Source organism: Oncorhynchus mykiss, chromosome 11 (assembly GCF_057628025.1).
Source record: "Oncorhynchus mykiss isolate SJ-2025 chromosome 11, ASM5762802v1, whole genome shotgun sequence".
In the NCBI taxonomy this organism is placed as follows: domain Eukaryota; kingdom Metazoa; phylum Chordata; class Actinopteri; order Salmoniformes; family Salmonidae; genus Oncorhynchus; species Oncorhynchus mykiss.
In genome coordinates this window covers 50,486,859-50,513,283 of record NC_143032.1, presented here as the reverse complement: position 1 = coordinate 50,513,283, position 26,425 = coordinate 50,486,859, and the positions used below count along the sequence as shown (strand labels likewise).

The 26,425-nt window shown below is 41.2% G+C and overlaps 1 protein-coding gene across 3 annotated transcripts in view; it reads right to left on the bottom strand.

The window, feature by feature from the left end:
• Window positions 1–26,425, bottom strand: part of LOC110535806 (transient receptor potential cation channel subfamily M member 3) — a 208,449-nt gene that overhangs the window by 98,889 nt on the left and 83,135 nt on the right. Inside the window, exon 1 of one of the 3 annotated variants that reach the window (XM_090189132.1) lies at window positions 13,483–13,612. The exons of the other annotated variants lie outside the window; for them this stretch is intronic. The gene's annotated coding sequence lies outside the window, so the exon portion shown is untranslated. Of the gene's footprint in view, window positions 1–13,482; window positions 13,613–26,425 lie in introns of those variants that run through there. 3 annotated transcript variants of the gene reach the window in all.

The window sequence follows — 26,425 nt, the reverse complement described above, 5'->3', positions numbered from 1 at the left end:
CCAAAGAACTTCTGATGAGTTTGTAAACAACAGCTGTTCCGTTGCGGCTGTGAACAGCTAGCTAGCTAACTTCGTCTAGTTGTTTCTCAAGGCCAAAATTAACATAGCATTTGTGGGTGGGATGGTCTTTATGTCTGGGGACTAATCTATTTTTGAAAACGTAAGTTTATATATTTACCAAAGAAGCATCACAAAGGGGTGCATTGCCTGCATGGATAGTAACGTTGTGGATAGTAAGGGTTGTGTAGCACACGGGTAAACTGTTTATCAAGTTAACCATCTATTCTAGGTAACGTCAGTTAGGTAGCTAGTTAGCTACATGTAAATAGGATAGACAGCATTCCAATATTATTTATTTATTTATTACACAAGCGTTAGCTTGATCTGCTAAAAACAACAACGTTAGCCAGCTAACGTTAGCTAGTAGCTAGCTAAGCTAGATAGCTAATGATTCGATTTTCAGACCCAAAGAGAGATCTATGACAATAGAAAAACACAATTGCAACGAAATATGAAATATTATATCACTTAAGAATAATGAAGCAAGTCCTGGTCTAATTTCTGCAGATGAAGGTCCCAAAGAAAGTCCCAGGTCCTGGAGAGACTGAAGAGTATATCTCCAATGGGTTATAAATGCTATTGGTTTACTCTTAGAATTGGTTGTAGGACTACAAAAATTATGTTAAAAGTAACAACGGATAGACCTAGAATATGCATGGCCAACCTTGCTCCTAGAGATCTAGTTACTTGGTGTGCAGGTTTCCGTTCCAGCCCAGCCCTGACATTATGCTTATGCTTATTATTCATATTACACACTATTCATTTAGCTAGTCAATCATATCTTTGATCTAAGTATCGTGTATTTGTTGGTCATTAAACATTCCCCGTTTGTCTGTTTATTTGTTTGTCATTCACTGTCATTTTGTCTGATGATATTGCACAAATTTGCGCTGCAGCTGAAGTCCTTGATCATTGGTGGGGGTGTAATCTGAAGAGATTTCACTCCATGCTTCCTGAAGCACCTCCCACAAGTTGGATTGGCTTGATGAGCACTTCTTACCTACCATACGGTCAAGCTGTTCCCACAACAGCTCAATAGGGTTGAGATCTGGTGACTGTGCTGGCAAGAACAAGTCAACGTGCTGTTGTGGGAACAAATCTAATTTGTTCAGTTTTTTGATTGGGTCAAGAAACACAAACTTGTCATTTTGTGCTAGCAAGCCAAATAACTTGCTAATTAGCAATTATGGTGTGCTGTTGCGCCGGCTGTTTACTGGGGCACCCAATTGACTACATCATCTCTGTGCCCCACACCTACAATTATCTGTAAGGTCCCTCAGTCGAGCAGTGAATTTCAAACACAGATTCAACCACAAAGACCAGGGAGATTTTTCAATGCCTCGTTAAGAAGGGCACCGATTGTTAGATGTGTAAAACATTAAAAAAGCATAGTTATTAATTAAACTTTGGATGGTGTATCAATACACACAGTCACTACAAAGATACAGGCGTTCTTCCTAACTTGCCGGAGAGGAAGGAAACCGCTCAGGAATTTCACCATGAGGCCATGAGGCCAGTTTAATGGCTGTGAAAGGAGAAAACTGAGAATGGATCAACAACATTGTTGTTACTCCACAATACTAACCTAAATGACAGAGTGGAAAAAAAGTAAGCCTGTACAGAATAAAAATATTCCAAAACATGTATCCTGTTTGCAATTAGGCATTAACCTTTTATAACTAGGGGGCAGTATTTTCATTTTTGGATAAAAAACGTTCCCATTTTAAACGGGATATTTTGTTACGACAAGATGCTCGACTATGCATATAATTGACAGCTTTGGATAGAAAACACTCTGACGTTTCCAAAACTGCAAAGATATTGTCTGTGAGTGCAACAGAACTGATGTTACAGGCGAAACCCAGATAAAAATCCAATCAGGAAGTGGCGCATTTTTTGAAACCGCCTCATGCCAATGACTCCTTATATGGCTGTGAATGAGCTACGAATGAGCTTATGTTTTCTACGTATTCCCCAAGGTGTCTACAGCATTGTGACGTCTTTTTTACGCATTTATGTTGAAGAATAGCTGTAAGGGACCACATTTAGCAAGTGGTCACATGATGGCTCCCACAGAAAATCTTGCATAAAGTACACAAGTAGACATTTTTCCAATCGCTTCTTATGAGAAACCAATTGTCCCGACGGATACATTATCGAATAGATATGTGAATTATCTTTCAAGAGAATTCTCTTCTATTATAGTCACAGCCGTCTATATCCCCCCCAAGCAGATACCTCGTTGTCCCTGAAAGTTCACTTCACTGAACTCTATGTAAACTAGAAACAATACATCCGGAGGCTGCATTTATTGTAGACGGGGATTCTAACAAAGCTAACCTGAGAACGAGACTTCCTAAATTCTATCAGAATATTGAATGCACAGGCTGCGAGCATTCTGAATCATTGCTACTCTAACTTCTGTGATGCATACAAAGCCCTCCCCCGCTCTGCCTTCAGCAAATCTGACCATGACACCATTTTGTTGCTCCCAGCCTATAGACAGAAACCAAAACAGGAAATGCCTGTGCTCCGGTCTGTCCAACGCTGGTCTGACCAATCGGATTCCACGCTTCAGGATTGCTTCGATCAGGTGGACTGGGATATGTTCCGGATAGCCTCAGACAACATCATTGACATATACGCTTACTCGGTGAGCAAGTTTATTAACAAGTGCACAGGAGATGTCGTACCCACTGTGACTATTAAAACATTTTCTAATCAGAAACCGTGGATTGATGGCAGCATTCGCTCAAAACCGAATACAAACAGTGCAGCTATTCCCTCCGCATGGCAATCAAAAAAGCAAAGCGTCAGTATAGAGACAAAGTAGAGTCGCAATTCAAAAGCTCAAAAATGAGACGTATGTGGCAGGGTCTACAGTCAATCACGGATTACAAAAAGAAAACATGCCCCGTTGCGGACATCGATGTCTTGCTCCCAGACAAATTAAACAACTTCTTTGCACGCTTTGAGAACAAATCAAATCAAATCAAATGACCAACAAATACACAATACACAATACAGTGCCACTGACACGGCCCGCTACCAAAGCCTGTGCACTCTCCTTCTCTGTGGCCAACGTGAGTAAAACATTTAAACTTGTTAACCCTCGCAAGGCTGCCGGCCCAGACGGCATCCCTAGACGCGTCCTCAGAGTCCTAGACGCACCCCCCCATCCATATCTCCCTCACCAACTTCAAACATCTGCTGCTACCTCATCCCCATACTGTTTATATTTATTTACTTTTCTGCTCTTTTGCACTCCAATATCTCTACCTGTACATGACCATCTGATCATTTATCACTCCAGTGTTAATCTGCAAAATTGTAATTATTCGCCTACCTCCTCATGCCTTTTGCACACAATGTATATAGACTTCACACTGCTATGCTTTATCTTGGCCAGGTCGCAGTTGCATATGAGAACTTGTTCTCAACTAGTCTACCTGGTTAAATAAAGGTGAAATAAAAATAAATAAATAAAACATTGATGGGACAGTAGAGGAGAAGGTGGAAAGTTTCAAGTTCTCTCTCCCTTATTCTCTCTCTCTCCCTCTCTCGGAGAACCTGAGCCTTAGGACCATGCCTCAGGGCTACCTGTCCTGATGACTCCTTGCTGTCCCCAGTCTACCTGGTCATGCTGCTGCTCCAGTTTCAACTGTTCTGCCTGCGGCTATGGAACCCTGAGCTGTTCACCGAACGTACCTCCTTGTCCCAGACCTGCTGTTTTCAACTCTCTAGAGACAGCATGTGACAACCCTCCCACTCTGTCTGCTGAATTCTTTCTCTTCGCTCTTGTTTTCCTTAATAGGATGCCGGTGGGCGGAGCCGGGAGGGTCATCAGAGAAATGGGACACACCTGGGCTCTGGTGAGTCCCAGAATAAATGCACCTATTCCCCATTCATTGGGTAGACTCTTCCCATGCAGACACAAACATATTTTGGTTTAGGCATTTTTGTGGCTGTTTTGTTTGTTTGCGTTGGCACCTTTCAACACCCCTCATTATCACATGTATACACACAGCCACTCACTTACACTACTGAGTACACACACCATTGTTAATTGTATTTACTTTACTTCAGTTAATAAATATATTTTGTTATTATTTATCTCCACATTGTCTCCCTTTTTGTTATGGGCTTTGAGCCGGTTCGTGACAATTGGGGGCTTGTCCAGGATCATAAGGTTTGTTCCTAGACATTTTGGCGCATAGCATTATGAAGGACTAATACTAGTGTCGTTGGGCTTACTAGTATGTTTATTGTGTTTGGGAGAAAACGTGGAGTTAATGTTTGAGAACTCTGTACGTGCTTTGTTTGCATCTTTTGTTACAGCTTGTTTGAGTTGTAGGACCAGTACTGGTTGCCTTTGTTTGTTTGGTAAACTTGCCACTGTAGTGGATAGTTGGTTCTGTGCTGCGTTGAGGAGAGTATATTGGTTAGTTTCCAGGCCACTGCCCAGGCTGCAGACTCTTGCTCTACTCGCTGTTGGGACATGGTCCGAGGAGGTGAGTACAGTCGGCTGAGTACTTCAGTGGGAGATTTGGTTAGGGTAGTGACACTTACTACCTGGAGCTATAGCCTTTTTCCCCTGTTAGGCTTAGCGACGTGTTTCATTTTGGAATACGTTGGGCATGGTTATTTTGTTTATTTTTTGTGTGGTGTGTGTGGATTGAGCAGTTGTCTGGGGGCACATCCGTGGCTTATGGCAATCTGCCAGCGTGCTGCGTGGTTTATTTCCTTGCCAGTGGGCTGCAGTGCGTAATTACCCACCGCAAATCTGCACAAAGACTAGGGTTGAGTTACTGTAGGTTTTGGGGTAGCTCCATATATATATATATATATATATATATCTCATCTATCTCTTCTGTGGTGCCCAGTGTGATTGTCACTTATCTTGTGGTATGGTCTGGTGTGTTCAGCAGAGGGAAAGAGCGAGAATTTTTTTTTTGTATTTACTTCTGACTATGGCGTCTAATGTAGACAAGTTAATTCTCTTTCCATCAGAGGAACTGTTGGAATGATGTACTAAAGAACAGCTATTGAAGATCGCTGAACACTACAAGGTTGAAATTAGTGATAAACGTCCAAAAAATTATATTAGATTCATATTGAAGGCCAATCTGATGGGGTATTCTTGAAATCACCACTGGGGCAGCCATTACAATGGCCGCTCCATCAGTTAGTCCTAGTAAAGTATGAAAATGGAATTGGCATTTAAACAAGATATGGAGAGTGCTAAAATCAAGCTGCAACAAGAGCGGCTAGAGCTGGTTAGGGAAGGAAATCTCTCAGGGGAGTGTTTGCTCTGGGAAGGTGACCCAGATTTACCTAGGGGTCGTTCCTCTTTTGGTCGTACCCCGGACACATTTGATATTGTTGGGAACTTACGGTTGTTGCCCAAATTTAATGAGAAGGACTCTGAGACATTATTTTTGTTGTTTGAGCGTGTTGCTGACGCTAGGAGTTGGCCTAAGCCGGCCCTCACTTTAATGTTGCAGTCTGTGTTGACTGGTAAAGCGCAGGAAGCATATTCAGCTCTTAGAGTAGCGGACAGTGTCAAATATGATAAGTTTAAAATGGCTGTGTTACAGATTTACGAATTGGTCCCTGAGGCTTACCGCCAACGATTTAGAACTTTAAAAAGGTATAATAAACAGACTCATGTTGAGTTGGCGCGAGAGTTATCTTCAACAGTTTAATTGCTGGTGTTCCACCTCTGCAGTTATGACTTTCCAAGGGCTGTGGGATCTGATTATGCTAGAGCAATTTAAGGACACAATGCCTGATCATATAGCCATGTACATTAATGAATGAAAAGTAAAGACTGTCGCTGAAGCTGTGGTTTTGGAGGACGAGTATGTTTTGACTCACAAAAGTGTTTTTGCAGAGCCCCGTATTCGGGGTGAGTGGCAAGAGTGTCATTACTGTCAAGGTTCAGGTCATGGGAAAAACAAATGTCCGGTTCTCAGGGCTAGGGGAAAATTCAGTACTTGTGCTTACGTTAAATCTAAGCCTGCAGTCTTAGCTGCAGATGTTCCACATCAGTTCACTCCTGACACACTGTCTCATGCCCAGGGACATGTGAAAGTCCATATTGACCCTATTGATATTGATGACTATTTACCTTTCATTAAAGAGGGTTTTGTGTCGATGTTAACTTTTTATGGCTGCAGGGGCAGTATTGAGTAGCTTGGATGAAAAGGTGTCCATTGTGAACAGCCAGCTCGTCAGTCTCAGTTGCTAATATATGCATATTATCAGTAGTATTGGATAGAAAACACTCTGAAGTTTCTAAAACTGTTTGAATTATGCCTGTGAGTATAACAGAACTCAAAAACCTGAGAAATTCCACTTCCTGTTTGGATTTTTTTGGGGGGTGTCAGATTTTCAACCAATCTCTCATTGAAATTACAAAGAGATATGGATGAGTTTTCCGTTCCTAAGCCTTCCACTAGGTGTCACCAGTCAATAGAACTTTGTCTGATGACTTTAATGTGAAGGGGGGTTGAATGAGACAGGAAATAGTCACCACTGCCACGAGTTGACCATGCTTTCACCATGCGCGTTCACAGGGGAAGGACCTGCGTTCCACCGGTTGTCTGAAGTCATTCTAATTCTCCGGTTGGAATGTTATTCAAGATATATGTAAACAACATTCTAAAGATTGATTCAGTACATCGTTTGACACGTTTCTACTGACTGTTACGGAACTTTTGGACATTTCGTCACGTTATAGTGGACGCACTTTGTGACTTTGGAATTGTTTACCAAACGCGCTAACCAAAGTTGCTAATTGGACATAAATAACGGACATTTTCGAACAAATCAAGCATTTATTGTGGACCTGGAATTCATAGGACTGCATTCTGATGAAGTTCATCAAAGGTGAGGAAACATGTATCATGTATTTTCTGGTTTCTGTTGACTCCAACATGGCGGCTAATTTGACTACTGTTCTGAGCTCCGTCTCAGATTATTGCATGTGTTGTTTTTTCCGTAAACTTTTTTTGAAATCTGACACAGCGGTTGCATTAAGGAGAGGTATATCTATAATTCCATGTGTATAACATGTTTTATCATCTACATTTATGATGAGTATTTCTGTTGAAACGATGTGGCTATGCAAAATCACTTGATGTTTTTGGAACTAGTGAATCTACATTAGTGAAACACAGATTTTTTTTATATAAATATGAACTTTATCAAACAAAACATGCATGTATTGTGTAACATGAAGTCCTATGAGTGTCATCTGAAGAAGATAATTCAAGGTTAGTGATTAATCTTATCTCTATTTCTGCTTTTTGTGAATGCTACATTTAGCTGGAAAATGGCTGTGCTTATTGTGGTTTGGTGGAGACCTAACATAATAGTTTGTAATGCTTTTGCTGATATACATATTTGAAATCGGATACTTTTGTGGGATTAACAACAAGATTACTTTTAAAATGATATAGGACACATATATGTTTTAGGAATTGTAATTATGAGATCCCTGTGGTTTGAATTTGGCGGCCTCTATTTTCACTGGTAGTTGTCATAATGATCCCGTTAGCTGGATTGCAGCCATAACAAGTAAGGACCTAGTGCCAGTGAAGATCCTGAGAGACACAGGTGCCTCTGAATCGTTTGTGTTGGAGTCTGTGTTACCCTTCTCTGCTGAGACTGATTCAGGAAATAGTGTTCTAATTAGGGGAATACGTTTGAATACACTGTCAGTTCCATTGAATAAACTGATGTTGGATTGTGAACTGGTGAAAGGAGAGGTTGTTGAGGGGGTGCGTCCTTCATTGCCTATTGAGGGTATCGACGTTATCCTTGGGAATAACTTGGCTGGTGAGCGTGTATGGCCTGTCATGTTTCCATCTCTAGTGGTTTCCACTAAGCCGTCATTTGTAGGGATACCCGATGAGAGTGCGCAGAGTTTCCCAGAGGCGTTCTCTGCGTGTGCAGTGACACGTTCTATGAGCCGTGGCAACCTGGTCACTGCTCCGGCTAACGAGAATACCACAAAGAAGTCTGTTACTGCTTTCCCTGTTATCCCGTTATCTGTACCCCGCTCAGATCTAATCAAGGAGCAACGGACTGACCCCACATTAGAAGAGTTGAGTGACCAAATTGTGGCGGTGGAACAGTTGGGCGATGTCGCCCATGGCTATTTTATCCAAGAGGATGTCCTGATGAGAAAGTGGGTGTCTCATGGTAGTTGTTTTTTGGGGGAGGTGATTAGTCAGGTTGTTGTACCTGTTAAGCTTCGTGAGTTGGTGTTGACAACATCCCACAACGACGTTGCTGGAAAACCTACAACTGCATATTAAGACATTTCTTTTGGCCTAGGTTAAAGAGAGATGTTTCTGAGTTCATCAAAACTTGACACACCTGTCAATTAACTGGTAAACCTAATCAAGCTATTAAGCCGGTACCACTGTTTCCTATTCCTGTACTCAGCCAACCTTTTGAGTATCTGGTTATTGACTGTGTTGGTCCTTTGCCTCATTCTAAAAAGGGTAGTAGCTACCTTTTCACTGTGATGTGTCTAACCACTAGATGTTCTGCTGCCTATCCTCTCCGGTCTATCACGACTAAGTCTGTGCTAAAAGATTTGATTCAATTTTTCTCACTAATTTGAATCCCTAAGGTCATTCAGAGTGATCAAGGATCTAATTTCACCTCTAATCTGTTTGGTCAGGTTCTCCAACAGCTCCATATTAAACACAATTTGTCTAGCGCCTATCACGTGCAAAGTCAAGGAGCACTGGAACGTTTCCATCAAACACTTAAGTCTTTGTTGAGAGCTTATTGTACTGAGATGGATAAGAATTGGGAGGAGGTGTAGCCTTGGTTACTGTTAGACGCTAGGGAGGTTTCACAGGAGAATACGGGTTTCAGTCCAAATTACCTTGTGTTTGGACATTGGGTGCTTCTATCTGTTCTCCAGAAGTCTCCCGAGCCTCAGTCCCTGTTATCTTATGTGTGTTGATTTCAGGCGACGTCTGTACGCCGCTGGTGAAATGGCTAAAGAGAAGCTATCATCTTCACAGGAGAGGATGAAGGGCATATTTGATCGGCGAACTGAGCCTCGTCACCAATTGTTGGTTTTCCTTTTCAAGCCAAGTTTCAAGGTCCATATACCATTGTGCACCAGTGCACTGAGCAAAACTATCTTGTTGCAACTCCAGAATGGAGTTGTGCCAGGTAAATTTGTGTGACCTGTATGGTGTTCCGGGGTCCTTGTTGGTCCTCAGTTTTATGGAGGGGGGGGGGGGGGGGGGGGGCGGACTCAATCCATCATTGGGGAGAGTCTCTCCATGCAGACAGACATATTTTGGTTTAGGCATTTTTGTGGCTGTTTTGTTTGTTTGCGTTGGCACCTTTCAAAACCCCTCATTATCACATGTATACACGCAACCACTCACTTACACTACTGAGTACACACACCATTGTTAATTGTATTTACCTTACTTCAGTTAATAAATATATTTTGTTATTCTTTATCACCACGTTGTCTCCCTTTTTGTTACGGACTTTGAGCCGGTTCGTAACACAGCAGGAGCGGTAGAGATACTCTGAACGATCGGCTATGAAAAGCCAACTGACATTTACTCCTGAGGTGCTGACCTGTTGCTCCCTCTTCAACCACTGTGATTATTATTATTTGATCCTGCTGGTCATCTATGAACATTTGAACATCTTGGCCATGTTCTGTTATAATCTCCACCCGGCAAAGCCTGAAGAGGACTGGCCACCCCTCATAGCCTGTTCCTCTCTCGGTTTCTTCCTAGGTTCCTGCCTTTCTAGGGAGTTTTTTCTAGCCACCGTGCCTCTACACCTGCATCGCTTGCTGTTTGGGGTTTTAGGCTGGGTCTCTGTACAGTACTTTGTGACATCAGCTGATGTAAGAAGGGCTTTATAAATACATTACATTTGATTGATCCCCGGGGGCAATCTACCTGCCCTTCAGGACACCTACAGCACCCGATGTCACAGTGTAACCGATGTGAAATGGCTAGCTAGTTAGCGGTGGTGCGCGCTAATAGCGTTTCAATCGGTGACGTCACTCACTCTGAAACCTTGAAGTAGTTGTTCCCCTTGCTCTGCAAGGGCCGCGGCTTTTGTGGAGCGATGGGTAACGATGCTTCGTGGGTGTCAGTTGTCTGTGTGTGCAGAGGGTCCCTGGTTCGAGCCCGGGTAGGGCCGAGGGGACGTACTAAAGTTATACTGTTACAATAGGAAGGCCGAAAAGATCATCAAGGACAACAACCACCCGAGCCACTGCCTGTTCATCCCACTATCATACAGAAGGCAAGGTCAGTACAGGTGCATCAAAGCTGGGACCGAGAGACTGAAAAACAGCTTCTGTCTCAAGGCCATCAGACTGTTAAACATAGAGAGGCTGCTGTCAACCTGCAGACTCAAATCTCTGGCCACTTGAATAAATGGGCTTAATAAAGGTATCATTAGTCACTTTAAATAACGCCACTTTAATAATGTTTACATATCCTACATTACTCATCTCATATGTATATACTGCTCTATACCATCTACTGCATCTTGCCTATCATTAGTCACTTTAAATAATGCTACTTTAATAATGTTTACATATCCTACATTACTCATCTCATATGTATATACTGCTCTATACCATCTACTGCATCTTGCCTATGCTGATCATTTGTCACTTTAAATATGCCACTTTAACAATGTTTACATATCCTACGTCACTCATCTCATATGTATATACTGCTCTATACCATCTACTGCATATTACCTATACCGCACGGCCATCGCTCATCTATATATCTATATGTACATATTCTTATTCATCCCTTACATTTGTGTGTGTATAAGGTAGTTGTTGTTAATTTGATAGATTACTTGTTGTTGTTTGCGTAGACCCCATCCACACAGGAAGTGTTAGTTTGCATGAGGTTTTGCGGACTGAGCATGACAGTAGGGGTGTCTGGGAACACGGCACCTCCCAACTCCGGGATGGGACAGCTAAAAGACACAGCAGGATGGGAACCGAGCCTCCCTTTAACCCACAGCAGCTATGGCAGGAACACCACACAGCAAAATGTTTTTTTTCTCCGGCTTTTATTCTAGGAGAAATCCCATCCCCCTTATTCCCAACCCACTCTGCTTGTACAGGGCTTTCCCCTCCGTCGGAAAAAGAACAACACACTGTCTCTCCGCCTGACTGGCCCTGTCACCCCACGGCATGCCAAAATCCTTGCCGGCACGACCTCCAACCTCCCGACCGCCTGGCAGGCCGAACTCCACACAGGCACACTTACCCTGACACCAGACTTCCCACGATTAACCATTACTCTGAACAAGTCAAGCCACGGGAAGGGGAGGGGCAGGGGGGCTACTTTAGACAGGTCAACCTGACTCAGCGAGCATTCCCCCCCACCCCCCCCCCCCCCCCCCGACAGTTTGGAGCCAATGTGCTCATACACTGCTGCGAACAAAGTAGATCCCTCCCGTTTCCGACGGGAGTAGGTGTAACAGCGATGGCATGAGACTGACGATGTTTTCATGTTCTCGGTAAAAGCACGGTGGGAGCGGAGGAACACAACATAAGATAAGATTAGGAAACCACACAACAGGGAAAACACAAAAACAACAGAAAACCATAACTGGGATACAAATGGACACAGAGACCACAAGACCCCTGTACCACCCTCCATTTTCTTTGTACTCTTTCCCTTTAATCTCTATCCCTGTGTGTGTGGTCTAGATTTGTACACACTGTACAGTAAATTGAACATTATCTTTACCTCCAGGCTTTCTCTGTCTCCATCTCGCTGGTCGTATTTGAGTTTTGACTTAACTTTATAAAAAAATACAAAAAATAAATGAGAATCATATTTCAACTCTGAAAATAGAACTGAAATTATGTTTTGTTACTGTGTGAAGATATTCTCTTTAACTTAATTGCTGTCAAACTGATTTTGGAAGATGCTCCTGGTTTTACTAATTGGACCTTTGGCAGGAGCAGTGAGCCAAAGGATTACATGCTTAGCTACTTGTATCAATTGCACTTTAAATGTTTTAATCACCATGTGCATGAAATAAAGAGCAAAATGCTTTTGGAATTTTCTTTGTCTTTTCAATTACTTTTCCTTTATTTTAGACAAATGCAAACAGTGGAAGATTCCAATTAACCCATTTTCATTGTGCTTCTTTCATGATGGTCTGGACGAAAATACACGCTTTTTGGATGAGCATCTCATTTTAATTGACTGTCCCAGTTAGGCGACTCATGACTAGGGTTACAAAATTCCTGGAACTTTCAATAAATTCCCCGGTTTTCCTGGATTCCTGGGAATCAAGAGGGAATAAGATGGAAATCTGGAATCCTCCAACCAGGATTTCTGGAAAACAAGGGAATTTATTGAAAAGTCCAGGAATTTTGCAACCCTACTTTTGACTGAGGAAGATGCACTTTAGCATACTGTATAGTGAGACACTTGTTTTGGGAATAAGTATTATCATAATTTGACCAGTTTTTCACAGCAGGAAAATAATCCTGCAGCAACAGGTCATTCATTTTTTGTTTGATGTGGGTGATAACTTTTTTCTTTAGGTCAAATCAAGTTTGACATTTTAAATACACTACAATATTGCAATTCCTGCTGCACAGGAAATGTCTCTGTGACAAGTGATCAAATTAAACTATTACACCTGTAGATTATTTAAATATGAGTGATGGTCAGAACAGTAAGTGAAATATAAAAAATCTTTCAAAAATCTTTCATGTTCTCTCCTGTGTCCACAGCAGTTAGTATTTGAAGCTCACATACTATTGTATATATTATGTTCGTAGAAAGGTACATAAATTATTCAAATGAAGGCCACTAGAGGCCATGGAGAGCAGTAAATGGAAATGAGGATTTTATAAAGGAAAGTAATACATCAAATGAAACAGAATCTCTTAACAAAAATAACATTTCATTTCCTAACGAATACAAAATACAGCAATGAATTTACGTAAACTGAATATAGAAAAGTTAATGGAATAAAGAGAAATGACAGTGGATTAAAGACCATCTCAAACCTTCTGTTTTAAGTGGTACCAATTATTTTCCTTCTCTTGTGGTTGTTATGTCTAGGCTACATCAAAATGTCCTTCAATAAAAACCAGTACCTGTGAGAATTCACAACAGTTTCTCCTATCATGCCTCTGCACAGAGAATGTGTTATTTTTGTGCTGTTATATGAGACTACATTAGCTGCTAGAGATAGGCCTTTTTAGCCTCTCTTGGAGGACAATGAAAATTCAATAAGTACTACTTATGTAATATTAGAAACCAGTAGGTTTACACCTCAGAACCATCACTGGGGACTCTGAGTTAGAATAAGGTACTGTAGATCAAAAACAGTACTCCTGAATCAGACACCTTAGTCACTTACCTGAGTGTGTTGCTGTGCTGCATTGCTGGGAGCGTTCTGTGAAAAACAGGACCAGTGCTGAAGGCATCTCTATCTCTCTAAACCTCACACTCTCGCTGGACCCTGACACCAGTCCTGTCCAGTCCAACCCACGGTCTAAAGGCTTTAAGGCTAAACCAGAGCCACGCTGGCCCTGTGATCCCACTGGAATGTGTGTGTGTTAGAGGAGGCTGGTGGGAGGAGCGACAGGAGGACATACTCATTGTAATGGCTGGGATGGAATAAATGGAACGAGTTAAACATGTACTTTCTATTTGTTTGATACCGTTCCATTAATTTCATTCCAGCCATTACAATAAGCCCGTTCTCCTATAGCTCCTCCCACCGGCCTCCTCTGGTGTATGTATGTGTGCTTGTGGAACTATAGGGGGATTAGCCTGATCAGGAAGACCCACTGCTGAAACTCCACAGCCTTGACAAACTCCTTTCTCTCACCCCCCTGGTCTATCCAATCAGATGCCCCAAAAGTAACAAATCCCTCATTACTGTATCAGATAGAGAAAACTCTGCTTATTTCCATCATTCCACACACACACTCATTTCCATCATTCCACACACACACACACACACACACACACACACACACACACACACAAACACACACACACACACACACACACACACACACACACACACACACACACACACACACACACACAAATACAGTCAAATACATTCACATATACAGTACATTTGTGACAACAACACATCTGCAGATGTTTATTTACTGTAACAACACTACAAGTATTCTCTCCACCATGAATGCCTGAATGGGCCTTCTTCCCAGTTCTCACTGTTGTAGCAGTGGGCAGCTTTCTGTCAAGGAGATTGCCCACTAGGGAGAGCTGATTGGCAAGAGGCCATATTAGCCAGGGCATCATGTCACTCAGATATTCATTGCAGTGAGTCCTCTCTATTAGTGCTCACCTGTCGGCTTCCTGTCTCCACAGCCATTGGTAGGAGTGAGCAGCGCATAACAATCCTGACACCTCCAAGAACTGCTGAGATGGCCTAATGGGGACCTTCTTGGATTTAGTGCAGATTATTATAACATTATCTCTCTTTCCTCTCACCTCCATATACACTCTGGTTCAAAAGATTGGGGTCGCTTAGAAAGGCCCTTGTTTTCCATGAAAACATACATGAAATGAGTTGCAAAAGGAATAGCAAATATAGACAAGACGTTGACAAGTTTATAAATAATGATTTTTAATTGAAATAATAATTGTGTTCTTCAAACTTTGCTTTCGTCAAAGAATCCTCCATTTGCAGAAATTACAGCCTTGTAGACCTTTGGCATTCTAGTTGTCAATTTGTTGAGGTAATCTGAAGAGATTTCACCCCATGCTTCCTGAAGCAACCTCCCACAAGTTGAATTGGCTTAATGGGCACTTCTATCGTACCATACGGTCAAGCTGCTCCCACAACAGCTCAATAGGTTGAGATTTGGTGACTGTGCTGGCCACTCCATTATAGACAGAATACAAGCTGACTGCTTCTTCCCTAAATAGTTATTGCAGAGTTTGGAGCTGTGCTTTGGATCATTGTCCTGTGGCTCCAATTATTCGCTGTCCACAGGGCGTGGCATTGCAAAATGGAGTGATAGCCTTCCTTCTTCAAGATCCCTTTTACCCTGAATAAATCTCTGACTTTACCACCACCAAAACACCCCAGACCATCACATTGCCTCCACCATGGTTTACAAATGGGTCAAGCACTCCTCCAGCATCTTTACATTTTTTCTGCGCTTCACGAATCTTCCTCTTTTTGGTCCGAACACCTCAAACTTAGATTAGTCTGTCCTTAACACTTTTTTCCAATCTCCCTCTGTCCAGTGTCCGTGTTATTTTGCCCATCTTAATATTTTATTTTTATTGGCCAGTCTGAGATATGGCTAATTCTTTGCAACTCTGCCTAGAAGGCCAGCATCCCGGAGTCGCCTCTTCACTGTTGACGTTGAAACTGGTGTTTTTTGGGTACTATTTAATGAATCTGCCAGTTGAGGACTAGTGAGGTGCCTGTTTCTCAAACTAGACACTCTAATGTACTTGTCCTCTTGCTCTGTTGTGCACCGGGGCCTCCCACTCCTCTTTCTATTCTGGTTAGAGCCAGATTGCGCTGTTCTGTGAGATTGCGCAGTTTCTTGGCAAATTCTCGCATTGAAAAGCCTTAATTTCTCAGAACAAGAATCGACTGACGAGTTTCAGAAGAAAGATCTTTGTTTCTGGTCATTTTGAGCCTGTAATCAAACTCACAAATGCTGATTCTCCAGATACTCAACTAGTCTAAAGAAGGACAGTTTTATTTCTTCTTCAATCAGTACAAGTTTTCAGCTGTGCTAACATAATTGCAAAGGGGTTTTCTAATGATCAATTAGCCTAAAATGGTTAACTTGGATTAGCTAACACAACGTGCCATTGGAACACAGGGGTGATGGTTGCTGATAATGGGCCTCTGTAATTGGCCTCTGTAGATATTCCATTAAACAAATCTAATGTTTCCAGCTGCAATAGTCATTTACAACATTAACAAAGTCTACACTGTATTTCTGACCAATTTGACGTTTTTTTTTAATGGACGAAAAAAATTGATTTTCTTTCAAAAACAAAGACATTTTTAAGTGACCCCAAACTTTTGAAAAGTAGTGCAAGTGTGTTTGTGTGTGTTCATGTGCATGTGTTTGAATTTGTGTGGCTCTTTGTTGTTTTTGTGTAAGCAGGAAGTAACACAGAAGGCCATATTACAATTTTGTGTTCATATGTGTGTTGAGTGTATGCATGTGTGGTTTGTGTATTTCCCTCAATTGTCTGTGTACGTGTGTTTGTTTGAGTAGGATTTTAATTTAGTGCAGATTAGAGTATTATTAGAGTGTTATTTCACCGGTTTCCCCCCTTTTCAGGCTAATTAAAACCTGCCCATATTACTTTTAAAGCTGTATAATCCCTGGATTAGCAGACCAAGCACAGACAGGATATAAACTAGCACTTCAAAAGAGCGGTGTAACAGCTTGACCTCGCCAGCTACCCCCAACAGACCTGCCCTCTGAGCAACTTTCCATCAGAAGAAATGGCTGGGGGAAGTAAATGCTAATTTTGCAACGTATCCTGTGTTAGCCATACACATTGGCCTATGTGTATTATACTTATCAGCGTAGCATTCTGACGTAACTGTTGAATTGGCAAAAAAAAGGTGACATCTTGACCCCATCAAGTTAAATAAACAGAGAAATCACTTAAATACTTTATCTAAACACTTTGTTTAATATAGGGCAGCATCAAATTACAGTGGCCATCTGAGAAAATCTAGACTTGTCGCAACCCATGAGTATGAGTATGGGAGTGTAGCCAGGTACATAATGGACAAAATCCAGTCAACATTTTCTCAGTTTTGAGGATTCAATGTGGTAAACTGATCTTGAGATTTTGACAGAACTTCCACTGGGAATATTAGACAACATTTGTGACAGTAAAAATCCATAGTCAGAATGTGATATGTCTCTTGGGAGGTCAGGAAGGCTGCTAATCTGCGAGCAATGATTTTCAAATAGCCAACGAGAGCTGAGAAATACTGCAGACACACTTGCCTAATGGTCCTATAGAATGAGTTCAGTTCCTCAGGTTCATCCATAGTGTGTCCAGCATCACCAGCTTCCATGTCAATGTAATTGGGAGTGGAGAGAGCAGCTAATGATACAACACAAAGGAAAAGCATATGACAAGGACATGATAAAACAATTCTAACAAAGCCTCGCCTATTCTCCAAACTCCAACTCCAATATGCCACAAAAAGGATGCCAATAATGAAATAAAATGGATGCCAACATCAAAACAAAAGCTACTCTGTATTCCGTATTCCGCTGAGAATGAGTGTTCGTGAACTTAGAAACGGGACGTCCAAACAGATTAAGAACTCCGTTGGTTTTCTTTTAATGGACTGAGCGTCGGCAGGATGTGTTTGTCATGTTGAAGTTCCATTTCTAAAGGATCCAATGTGCCTCAACGGATGATAATTCAAGGTCCTTTTACCCCCAAAAACAAAACACCAAACTGTTATCTTCCAACCAGTTGATTTTGCTGTGACCTGAATGCTTTTACGCAGAATGGGGAGAGGTGGACAATAACACCTGGAAGCTGTTTTAATGGGGAACATTTCCAAGAGAGGATCTGAAATACCTCATGATGGTTCAAGCCCCACATGTACACACACTCATTACAGTGCCTTGCAAAACTTTTCAGACCCTCTTGGATCTGACACACCGTTTTTTCCTTCATAGGCACACTGGTCAAGGTCATTGCATTTAAAGCATGCGAGCTGGTTACTCGGCAAGTGGATGGAATAGAGGAGTGGGTGGCAAACATATCTCCCAGTGAGAGGTCTAGAATCAGCTGTTCAGTGAGTAACATACTGCCAATCCAGACCTCCAGCAGACTCTTCTGCTATATTGATGCCTATCATCAATATGTCATGAGCTGAGCTACTATATGTACTTCACCCAGACCTTTCCTGAACTATGGCCTCTAGAGAGGAGGTGGCCACTTCAGAGAAGTGCTCCAGCTCATTCAATTTGTATGATATTAGCTGTACACATGAAGGGCCATGCACTCTGCTTTACCTTGGGACCATTCTCTATACCATACATATTAACATTCTCCCACACTCCAGTCCAGTGCCTTCAGAAAGTTTTCACACCCTTTGACTTTTTTTGTGTTACAGGCTGAATTCACAATGGATTAAATGAAGTATTTTCTTTGTCACTGCCCTACACACAAGACCCCATAATGTCAAAGTGGAGGTATGTTGTTGAACATTTTTACGAATGAATAAAAAGGGTGTGAACGATGCTGAATGGGTGTAGTCAAAGAAGAGCTCTCCAGTAGGTTTACCAAAGTATTCTAGGGCCATTTCCTCAAAAGTAAGGTTACAAGTTTTTCAACTTTCGAGGCAATCCGTCACACATATTGAAGAATTTAAGGGGTATAAATACTATCTGAAGGCACTGTACTGTACAGTACATGCGTGATTGTGACAGAAAACCATGCCCTCCAGTCATTGAACACACAAACACACAGACAAAGTGATGCGCACAAACACACAGTGATGGGCAAGAATCACAAAATACAAAATACCATAAAGATCAATGTATCAAATAAATACAAAATGTATTTCATTAAAATACATGTATTTTTTATTTTAAAAGACAGAAACAGATTTGTAAGTAATCGGCCCAAACAGCAATAACATTCTCAGTAACGGTTACAAAAACATTTTACATGCTATGACTGTGATACGTGGTTGTTTATCTACCTTAGTTGAATTTGCTGACTGTAAAGGTGTCCTCATGCTTCCCATCCGAAACAGTGCAGAACAGTTTGTGGATTTATTACAACATTTTGTGATGTTTTTGTTCATTTTGGTCTTCTGCAAGGGCATTTTCGGCTGTTCATGTAGACTACATTTTTTAGACTACATTTTTTCGGTAGCCACTACATGTCACGCCCTGACCTTAGAGATCCTTTTAATTCTTTATTTGGTAAGGTCAGGGTGTGACTAGGGTGGGCAATCTCTCTTTTCTATTTCTTTGTTGGCCGGGTATGGTTCCCAATCAGAGGCAGTAGTCTACCGTTGTCTCTGATTGGGGATCATACTTAGGCAGCCTTTTTCCACCTGTAGTTTGTGGGATCTTGATTTTGGTACTGTGCTGTTTAGCCCTACTAGACGTTACGTTTTGTATTTGCTGTTTTTTCGGTGTTCATTTAATAAATTAAAATGTACGCCTACCACCCTGCACCTTGGTCCGATCCTTCCATCGACGAGCGTAACTCTACACCTCAGTAGGGATTCTTCAATTAAGTGTTTGTTGTTATTCAACTAGAAACATTTAATTAAAAATTAATTCAATTGAGAGACACTGAACCAAACAACTTCGTTAGGTGTAAAATTGCACTACTAAGATCAAAAACGTCAAAATTAATGAAAGATTAATTAGGACAATTTTGAGGAATTGTGTACTAGCTACGGCGTCTCAAGATGGACAAACAGTACTATTGCCTCTTTTTTCTTGTTTATCAAGCGAAGGTCTTTTAAGGGAGTATGCGAGCCCACTCGTTATGGTTCGCCTAGCCAAGTTGAGCTAGGCGCCAGCCAAACCAAAGTCTGAGGAAGGATTAAGTTACTCTGGATAAGAGTAACTGCTAATTGACCAAAGATGTTGTGCACAACATCTTTAACAATAACTACAGAACATTCCATAAAAGTTATCATTAGGTTTCCAGGTAACGTAACAACACAATGTACAAGTAATGTTTTTCCCAGCAAACCAAAACCGGTTTTGTGAAGGTTCCCAGAATTTCTTTTAGGTCATTGCAAATGTTCTCATAACATGAAAACTGTCCATTCATGGTGATAATAGAACCTAACATTCTCAGCATGCAAATTAAAGCAGATTGAAAAACATCCCCATTATGTTTCTCCCTAGATTTAATGTCAATTCGCATTTGAGGACTCTATTGTAGGTTATATTAGAGACACATGGTACTTTCATTTAGGACATTTGAACCGCATGTTGTGACGACCCTCCCACTCTGTCTGCCGTATTCTCTCTTTACTCTTGTCTTCCTTATTAGGATCCCGGTGGGCAGAGTTGGGAGGGTCGGCAGCTACATGGGAAACACCTGGGCCCGGTGTCTCCCAGGATAAATAGACCTCTTCCACATTCATGGAGGAGACTCTCCATGCAGACACCTTTCTAGATTTTGTTGTGTTTCTTGGTGGCCTTTTGGTTGTTTGCTTTGGTACCTTTCAACACCTGCATTATCACATTCATGCATGCAAAACACTCACTAACACTACTGATTATCATGCAAACACAACCATATTGTTTACACTACACCAGACTGTTCCCACAACCTGGCTTATTTTTTATGATTTGAAAAGAAAAATGATCCTAGATGAGCACTCATAGTCTTGGATACCTTGTAAGTATGGGTCCAGAAGTACCCAGCATATAAAGAGGATGCGCGAAGTGATGGCTAACCCAGTTACCAGTATTTCGCTGAGTTAGTTATGTCTAAGAAGATAAAAAGGCATAGAATTCCTGATTGACCATACCGCCATTGCTTTATACCAACAGATATAAAGAGACGCAAGCATGCTTACTTGGTGGTGCAAAGGATATAAGACCTGGGAAACAAACACTGCAGGTACAAACCCCATATGTGCAGATTGTCAACACATGAAGCATAAAAAATATGGTTGTCTTTGTATGATTAAACGCTGTTCAATTGTCCTGTGAATTAAAATAAAATGCCATGTGTCTCTATACCACCACCAATAGTCCTCAAATGTAAATTGCCAATAAATCTAAAGAGAAACATAATGGGGATGTTTTCTAATCTGCTTTAATTTTCCTGCTGAGCATGTTGATAATTATATTAGGTCAAATTTAAATATACGATTGTATTAAGGACCTCCAAGACAAGATAAAATGTATATTACATAAATGTCAGTTGACAATTTTGTTAAACAAATATGATATGAAAGTCATAAAAACAGACTTATTTCATTCTTAAAACATTAAGGGAATGTCCTGCGCAACTAAAGTTAAACATTGTTTGAATGTCATCACAGCTGAACATACATTGCATTCGGAGAATAATCAGACACCTTCACTTTTTCCAAATTGTGTTACGCTACAGCCTTATTCTAAAATGGATGTAAAAAAATATCCCTCAATCTACACACAATACCCCATAATGAGTATATGATAATCATATTTGCATAAGTATTCAGACCCTTTACTCACTTTGTTGAAGCACCTTTGGCAGCGATTACAGCCTTGAGTCTTTTTGGGTATGACGAAACAAGCTTGGCACACCTGTATTTGGGGAGTTTCTCCCATTGTTCTCTGCACATCCTCTCAAGCTCTGTCAGGTTGGATGGGGAGTGTCGCTGCACAGCTATTTTCAGGTCTCTCCAGAGATGTTTGATTTGGTTGAAGTATGGGCTCTGTCTTGGCCACTCAAGGACATTCATAGACTTGCCACTCCTGCGTTTTCTTGGCTGTGTGCTTAGGGTTATTTTCCTGTTGGAAGGTGAACCTTCGTCACAGTCTGAGGTCATGAGCGCTCTGGAGCAGGTTTTTATCAAGGATCTCTCTTAACTTTGCTTTGTTCATCTTTCCCTTGATCCTGACTAGTCTCCCAGTCCCTGCCACTGGAAAACATTCCCACAGCATGATATTGCCACCACCATGCTTCACCATAGGGATGGTATTGGCCAGGTGATGAGCGGTGCCTGGTTTCCTCCAGATGTGACGCTTGGCATTCAGGCCAAAGAGTTTCATCTTGGTTTCATCAGACCAGAGCATCTTCTTTCTTATGGGACTCCTTAAGGTGACTTTTGGCAAACTCCAAGCGGGCTGTCATGAGCCTTTTACTGAGGAATGGCTTCCGTCTAGCCACTGTACCAGAAAGGCCTGATTGGTGGAGTGCTGCAGGGATGGTTGTCCTTCTGAAAAGTTCTCCAATCTCCACAGAGGAACTCTGGAGCTCTGTCAGAGTGACCATGGGCCCTTCTCCCCCGATTGTTCAGCTTGGCCGGGCGGCATGCTCTAGGAAGAGTCTTGGTGGTTCCAAACTTCTTGCATTTAAGAATGATGGATGCCACTGTGTTCTTAGGGACCTTCAATGCTGCAGAAATGTTTTGGAACCCTTCCCCAGATCTGTGGCTCAACATAATCCTGTCATGGAGCTCTATGGGCAATTCCTTCAACCTCATGGTTGGTTTTCATTCTGACATGCACTGTCAACTGTGGGACCTCATATAGACAGGTGTGTACCTTTGTCCAATCAATCAATCCAATCAAGTTGTAGAAACATCTCAAGGATAATCGATGGAAACAGGAAGCACCTGAGCTCAATTTCGAGTCTCATAGCAAAGGATCGGAATACTTATGTAAATAAGGTATTTCTGTTTTTATTTTAAATACTTTTGCAAACATTTTAAAAAATCTGTTTTCGCTTCGTCATTATGGGGCATTGTGTGTAGATTGATAAGGACTTTTTTTGGCCATTTTAGAATAAGCCTGTAATGTAAAACAATGTGGAAAAAGTGAAGGGGTCTGAATACTTTCCGAATTGTGCTGTTTTTTGTGTTTTAGTAACCTATATCTTGTAATGTACCCACACTGTTACCACAACCTAATTAAATGTTCTGTCAACATTCTTGCAACATCAAAGGAATGTTTTGTGCACTCTGATACAAACATTATCTGAATGTCAGCCCAACTTGACAGTTTAGTGTTTTGTTAATCTCTTGTCAAATCCCCACAATGTTCCCACAATCTAAAGAAATGTTTTAGGAACTTTTAAATAACATTTAAAAATATATATTTTAGGACTGTTCTTGCCACTTTAGGCAAATGTTTTTTGAAACATAATGGAAACATTGTATTATTCAGCACTGGACAGTTTTGATGTTTTGAGAACATATCTCCTGTCATTTTCACACAATGCTCCCACAACCTAATAAAGCATTCTGGGAACCTTTTAAAGAACAGACTAAATGTGTTCTGGGAACGTTCTTGTAACATCTGGTGAATGTTTTAAACAACCTAAAATCATAACCACTATTGCATAGTTTTTGTCTTTATGATAACATTTGAGCAACCTAATGGGCTATCACCTAAAGTTTATCAAGGTATGTATATACTGAACAAAAATATAAATGCAACATGCAAAAATGTCAAAGATTTTACTGAGTTGCAGTTCATATAAGGAAATCAGTCTATTGAAATGAATTCATTAGGCCCTAATCCATGGGTTTCACGACTGGGCAGGGGGGAGCCAGGCCCAGCCAATCATAATGAGTTTTTCCCCACAAAAGGGCTTTATAACAGACAGAAATACTCCTCAGCATCCCCACCCCCTTCAAAAGATCCTGCAGGTGAAGAAACTGGATGTGGAGGTCCTGGGCTGGCGTGGTTGTACGTGGTCTGTGGTTGTGAGGCCAGTAGGACGCACTGCCAAATTCTCTTAAACGACGCTGGAGGTGGCTTATGGTAGAGAAATTAACATTACATTCTCTGGCAACAGCTCTAGTGGACAGTCCTGCAGTCAGCATGACAATTGCACACTTCCTTAAAACTTGGGACATCTGTGGCATTGTGTTGTGTGACAAAACTGCACATTTTAATGTGGCCTTTTATTATCCCCAGCACTAGGTTTACCTGTGTAATGATCATGCTGTTTAATCAGCTTCTTAATATGGCACACCTGTCAGGTGGATGGATTACATTAGCAAAGGAAAAATGTTCACTAATAGAGGTGTAAACTCATTTTTGAGAAATAAGCTTTTTGTGCGTATGGAACATTTCTGTTTTTATTTTTATTTTAGCTCATGAAACATGGGACGAACACTTTACATGTTGCGTTTATATTTTTGTTCAGGATATAAATCATACACTGGGAACCCACACTCACAAACCCACACATCCACAGGAAAGGTTATGTTGTACTGTAAAGTGTTATCATATAAGATATCAGAAACTGATTCTCTAATTTGCTGAGGCGAAGAGAAAAGAGGAGATGATATGAAGTTGTATGAAGTTGAAGTTGAAGATACTGTAGAAAATCAGGAAGCGTTGGATAGAGGAGAGGAGGATGGGTGCTCTTGAACTGTCACTGGGCTAGCTAACAGCATAAGCATGAGTGAGAGCTGTGTTCATTGTGTCAGCCCCTGTGTATGCCGAGTTACAGACAGACTTTATTGGCTAGTCATAAACAAATGTGTGCAATCCGAACAGGCCACAAAGCCCCTCTTTCAGTGACGAGGGGAAGGCATTTACTAAAACCCTGACAAATAGGCTGTTTGCCAACCACAACAAACACACATTAATCCTTGGGAACAAGGTGTGATTAACCAGCCCCTTAAAATCACCTTACAATGAATGCACCATGCCACATCAAATGGAAAGATAAGATGAGTAAATATGTGGTGTGTATGTGCGTGAGTATATGTGTGTGTGTGTGTGTGTGTTTACGTGTGTGTGTGATAGAGAGTGCTTTTTTTAGGCTCGTCGTTTTCAATCCATCTCCTGAGGGTAGAATAAGCAGCTCTCTTTCCCATAGGCCTTCACTAAGCCGTGCTAGGCGCTTGCCCAAGCGACCACTAATTAGGAGTGGCAAGGCCATTCTGTCTGAGAACATGGGAGGGGATAACCCTGACCCTTCACAGAGGGGAGAGAGAGAGAGAGAGAGAGAGAGAGAGAGAGAGAGAGAGAGAGAGAGAGAGAGAGAGAGAGAGAGAGAGAGAGGGAGAGACATGTGAAATAAAGGAATGCCAGAAAGAGACAATGTACAGTCTGAGAGTGAGATAAAGTAAACGAGTGCTGATTGAGTGAATGTAAGAGAAAATGAGAGACAGGGAGAGTGACAGGGCCTTGAACAGTCAGTGCAAGTAACCCTACTTGTGAAACAGCATGGGGGCGGGAAAGGTTGGTTAAGAGAGCAAAGGATAAAAAGATACTGAATATCCATATCCTGGTAATACGTGGAAATAACCATGGAAACAGCCCTCCTGGTGTGTGTGTGTGCTTGAACTGAAATGCAGGGAATCAATGTGGATTCCTACATACAAGATAAAAGTACACATCAAACATGACACATGAGCATACACACCCACACTCCTGCATCTGCATATGGCCTGGACAACAATAATAAGGATCGTCACATTTTTTTACATTTTCGCCTAACATGACATACCCAAATCTAACTGCCTGTAAGTCAGGACCTGAAGCAAGGATATTTTATTTATGTAACCTTTATTTAACCAGGAAGGGCTCATTGAGATGTAAAATCTTTTTTTCAAGAGTGTCCTGGTCCAAGATAGGCAGCACCAAGTCATTACAAAAATTACTGACAAACAACATGAAAAAGTACAAGTAATCTAGTAAAAACCATATAATTCACAAGAGTTTAACAAAATCAAAAACAGCCATTTAAAATCATTGACAGGTCAGGGAATCAGTCTCAAGATCATTCATCAGTGATTTAAAAATACCAATCGGGACAAGTACTTCCAGTTTAAAAGTATTTTGTAAGGCTTTCCAAGATGATGGCGCAGAGCACATAAAAGCCCTTTTACCATATTCAGTTCGGACATTTGGAACAGTTAGCAGGATAAAGTCCAGCGAACGAAGAGAGTACCCACAACATTTCTGAACAATAAAAATGCCCAAATAAAAAGGTAGTAAACCCAAAATGGCTTTGTAAATAAAAGTATACCAGTGACTGAGCCTATGAGTGACTAGAGAAGGCCAGCCAACCCTGGTATACAAAGTGCAGTGGTGCGTAAGGGTTTTGCAGTTTAAAATAAATCTCAAAGTGCCATGTAAAGGGTGTCAATTGATCTCAAACACTGAGCGGAACCATTCATATCTAAAATAAAGGCATAAATGTAGATGATACTAGCCTCCTTCTGGCTTCAAAAGAAAAACAGGCCTTATTCCTAAAATAAAATCCAAATTCTAGTTTCAATTTTTTTGTAGGTTGTTGAATATGCAATTTAAAAGAGAGGCTGTCATCAATTAAAATTCCAATATATTTATATGAGGTTACAACCTCAATCTCCTTGCCCTGACAGGTAGTAATAGGTGAAAGGTTCAGAGGTCTATTTCTTGCTTTAGAAAACACCATTAGTTTAATTTTGTCAGTATTGAGGACAAGCTTCAATTGACGGAAGGTATGTTGAACAGTATAAAAAACAGTTTGCAAGTTCTGGAAAGCTTTTGTAAGAGACGAGGTACAATGGTAAATAACAGTATCATCAGCATAAAAAAAAGTTGCCATTTTGGACATTTTTGTCTAAATCATTTATATAAATAGTGAATAAGAGAGGACCAAGTACA